The sequence below is a fragment of the Elephantulus edwardii genome, unplaced genomic scaffold (assembly GCF_000299155.1).
Source record: "Elephantulus edwardii isolate Elephantulus edwardi_28Jun2011 unplaced genomic scaffold, EleEdw1.0 scaffold00109, whole genome shotgun sequence".
NCBI classification, from domain to species: domain Eukaryota; kingdom Metazoa; phylum Chordata; class Mammalia; order Macroscelidea; family Macroscelididae; genus Elephantulus; species Elephantulus edwardii.
The window spans coordinates 5121133-5125986 of record NW_006399859.1 but is presented as its reverse complement, the minus strand read 5'-3'; positions in this window follow the sequence as shown (position 1 = coordinate 5125986).

Here is a 4854-nt window from a genome sequence, read left to right as displayed (position 1 = left end):
AAGGTTTAGTTTATGACACAAAACACAGAATTAAAAAAAAATTATATCTGGATCATAAAGAAGTGACTCACCATTCCTGGAATGAGTAGTTTGCTGTTGACACTAATAAGCAAGACTTAACTTTGTCTTACTTAGAAACAGAAAGTCTTAAAAGTGGTCACTGGTTCTACTTCCTGTTGTTGCTGGGTGCTGTCTGGCTGTGTCTGAGTTGTCGTGACCCACGTACAGTGGATTTTAGCCCTCTGCATCCTGCACCAGCTGCATGGTCTGCTGTGCTTATGCCACTGTTGCAATCACTGAATCAGTCCGTCTTATGGAGGCTCTACCTTAATACCCTCAAAAAAAACCCAAACCAGTAGAGTGGCTGTAATTGCTAATTTCCCTTGCTGCAGCAGAAGAAATACTAATTTAGTTTTGAAATAGGATATGTAAATAGTATGTATATTTTTGTGGGTACCCTTTGCTGTCAAGGTAAGATCTAGAACTGCATCAAGACCCTGAAGGATTAAAAAAAGACCCTGAATGATATGATCCTGTTTTGTTCATCAGTCTCACTGAAACTACACTTCATCCCCTGATGATACTAATGTTCACTTGCTCAAAGATCCATTCTCTTTTCTTCTTCAAAGATAAGGAAATTAAAGGTCACATAGGTACTAAATGGGATGGCCATTCCTGGGTCACATTTCATACCTATATTCCAGCACTTCTGATTTATGCATAATATAGAAACACATTTCACTCATTTTTAAACTATTCCCCAAATATTTATTGACATCATGATAGAATGTGGAGATCATATTTAATAGGTATGCTAGTTGTGGGGCTTACAGTCTAGGGAGAAACTAAGATAAACGAAACGGCAATAACTAGAGTAAGAAATCTGAAAAATCCTAAGAGGTGTTGGAGGTTAGAGGTTTTGGAGGATATGATTAGAGAAATGTTCATGGAAGATAAAGCATCGGAAAGGACCTTCCCCATATTGTTTGCTGAATCTGGAAATAAGAGTTGGAAACAAAAGACATTCTCATGGAGGGAACTATATGAGTCAAATCAAAGCTGGGAAAGCCTATTCAGAATCAAGAATGGCTGGGTCTGCAGGATGCTTGAAGTGAGAAGCTTGGTTAATAGGTTAGAAAGCTGGGTTCAGACCAAATCACCATAGGCCCTGAATGTTGCACTAAACAGCTATTACTTTACTCCCCTCACAGTAGAAGTCATCTTGCCAAAGTTGTGTGTAGTCATTGTCTCTAATTTCTTGTCCTGTTAATCTTTAACCCTCCTGCAGTCAGGCCTTCCACCCCGAAGCACTCGTGGGAACTGCTCTCATCAAGCACAGCAGTGCTGCTAAAGTCAGTGGTCAGTTTTGAGTCTTCACTTTACGTAACCTGCCAGCATTGTTGGACCCTTTATCACATCCCCATCCTTAATACACTTTTCTTCCATGTCATCTAGGAAACCTCCCTCACTCCTGAGTTTCTCCTAATCTCACCAGTGACTCCCTAATTGCCTTTGCTGTTTCTCTGCCCTCGTGGCTCAGGGTTTGTGTGTTTGGCAGCTAATTAAAAGATCAAAAGTTCAAAACTGCCAGTTTCCCTATGAGAGAAAAGACCTGGTGATCTTTTTTAGTGCCAATTACAGCCTAAGAAATCTTATGGGACACTTCTGCTTTATTGCGTAGGGTTATTACGAGAGGCACACAGTACTCGTTTAATAGTGGGATACCTAAGGACTAATCCTTGATCTTCATCTTCTCTGTGTAAACTCACTTTTAATTCCTTGATAATCACATCCAACTGCATGATGACCTATGCCATCTATATACCAAAACCCCCAGATATTTATCTCTAGTCCAAACCTTGTCAAGCTTTATGTATCCATTTTAATATCAAATAGACCAGCAATACAACAATGTCAGTCTGGAGAAAAAGGTGCACCTGATCCAAGCCATGGTTTTTGTAATTACTTGTTACGCATCAGAGACCTGGACAGTGACTAAGGATGATAGAAGAATTGATGCCTTTGAGCTGTGGTGCTTGAAAAGAGTATTGAATATACCATGGACTGCTAGGAAAACAAACAAGTTCATCCTGGAAAGGGTAAAGCCAGGCTGCTCCTTGGAGGCAAGCATTCTGAAGCTTCATCTGGCATCTTTGGGCATGCTGCAAGATGGGACCAGTCCTTGGACAAGGATGTCGTGCTTGGGAGGGTGGAGGGACAGCACAAGAGAAGAAGACTCTCAAAGAGAAGGATTGATTCAGTAACTATGGTAATAAGAGTGGGTGTATCAGAAACAATAAAGTTGGCACAGGGTAAAGCAGGGTTCAGAGTTTTTGTACATACCATCATAAGCAAATTGACAGCACATGACACTATATCCAAAGCTGAATTTCTAATTTTCACATATCCTTACACCTCTGTACTAGGTTGTATAGTATACGTCACCCCACTTCACCTCATCCCCCCAAAAATAATTCATCCATCCATCCTGGAACCTGCGAACATGGTCTTATTTGTTAATAGGGTCATTTCAGATGTAATTAGTTAATATAAAGTTGTATTCGAGCAAGATGGCCCTTTAATCCAATATGACCATTTTCTTCATAAAAAGGAAAAGAGATACATGGACCCAGACAGAAGAAGAGTGTCAGTAAAGAAAGAGGCAGAGATTGGAGTTAAGCAACTACAAATCAGCAAATGCCTGGGATTTTGTGAAGCTGGATGAAACAAGGAAGCATCCTCCCTAGAATCTTCTGAAGGAGCGTGACCCTGCCAACACCATAATTCTCGGACTACTGGCTCCCAGAACCATAAGAGGATACATTTCTGTTGTTTTAAGTAAGCCAGTTTGTGGATGGTGCTTTGTTATGGCAGGCCTAGGACATTAAATAGCACACATGTGTAAATAACCCTGATCCAAGCCTCAGTGCTTTACCACACATAAAGGTTTATTTTTTTATGTCAGAATGCAAATGACTGTTAGCTCCTGCCCGTCCACACTAGCCAGCCTTTTTTTCCCACCATTCTTTAGGCCTCAGTGCCACTGCTCTGTTGTTTCCAAAGATGTAGAAAGAAAAAATGGAAATGGAATCTCTTCCAAGAGGTCTTGGAGGCCAGGCCTCCACTTGCCACACTTTGTCACCTGTCCCAGTGAACTCTGGAAGTTCTGGGAAATGTCAGAACACAGGGTTTCTGGGAGGAAGAAGGCAATATGGATATTGTCAGGTCATAGGAAGGCTGGCTTTTTGTTTTGTTTTCTTTTTCCTTTCTAAACTTTTTGTTTCTGGAATGTACTAACATCTTAAATTCTAATTGCATTGGCATTTAATCTGACCTGTGTTCTCTCTGATGTCATTCATTCAAGAAATGTTTATTAAGCACACAGCTTGTCAAGTACTGTAAGTACAAGCCCCTCACATTGTAACAAGGAGGCAAATGAGAATGTGGTATTTCAATGCAATGAAAAGTCCTATTAGTTACATGCCAGCTTTGGTGCAACCAAGGCAGATAAATCGTGCTCAGTTAGTCAGGGATGATTGGAGAGAAGGGTGGCATTTGACCTTGGTGAATAGGGTTCACTAGGCTAAGGAGTGAGTTTAATAGTGAAGACAGTGGGGCATATCAGGAAGAAGCAACATCCTTGAAGGCATGGGAGGGTGAAAGTACTCAACACCTTCGAGGAGCTTCAGGCATTGAAAAAGCAGCACAGAAGTTCATGATTGGCTGATAACCTAAAAGTAAGATGTTCAAATCCACCCATAGCATGATGGAAGTCCTATGTCTTCCATGTCCTGGGTGTACAGATCCATCCAACAAACCCTATGCAGCAGTTTTATTTAGTGATGCAAAGGATTACAGTGAGTTAGAAGTGACTTAAAGGCAATGGGGTCTTTGCAAGTCACTGAATGGAACTGATTTAACAGGCAACTTCACTCCCCACCTCCCACACTCAAGTAATGAACTTGTTTGGAAGAGACTAAAGTTAAATTGAAGGGATAAGACTGAGGTGAATTTGGAATATTTATGTTATATACCAAAAAATGGGAAGAGGAGGTATGGGACATTGTGGACTCAGAATCAAGGAGTCTTGGAGAGTGAACCAAAGAAGATTTGCTCATTTCTATTGAGAAGAAACCAACTCAGCTGACCCTCTAGCCTCACAAGGGAGGAGAATGCCCGTTTTTGGCTTAGCAATACAACTCCTAAGGACTAGACCATCAGAGCTCCCTAAAGAAGGATTGTTATGTACCATTGAGTGGGAACTGACTCGAACTTGACCCTCCAGAGCGTTTTCAGAAGCAGTAAATTGTATGGGAGAAGATTGTCCATCTTTCTGCCAGACAGTAGCTGGTGGATTCAGACCATGTACCTTTGGGTTGATAGCACAGCTCCTTACCACTAGGCCACCTCGCTACAAAATGCTGTACAGAAATGCTTTGGAGGAAAAGTTTGCGTTCTCCTCCATATTTTTCACAAGTTCCCTTCAACCAGCATAGGACTGAGAGTATACTGCCTTTAAAATCAGTGCAGGCCCTCACAAGTAAGCATCCCTGAAGACGTGCTCATTTTAACGAAAACCTCTTGGACCCCATGAAGCCATCATAGCAGAATGTTTTAAAAGCTTTACCGCTAGATGTTAATGTTTTTTCATTTATACAAAATAATTCAGAATTATAAGAAATGCCATGGCTATTAAAGCAGTAGCCAGAGAAGATGGAAGCATTTGAGTCACCAAGAATTTGCTGAGGAGGAAGAGGAAGACGTTCTTACTTGGCTGCATTTTGTCTGTGGGCCTGGAAATAGGATGTTGCAGAAGTTTTAAGAAAATTGCAAATGCACACACATGTTTATTGC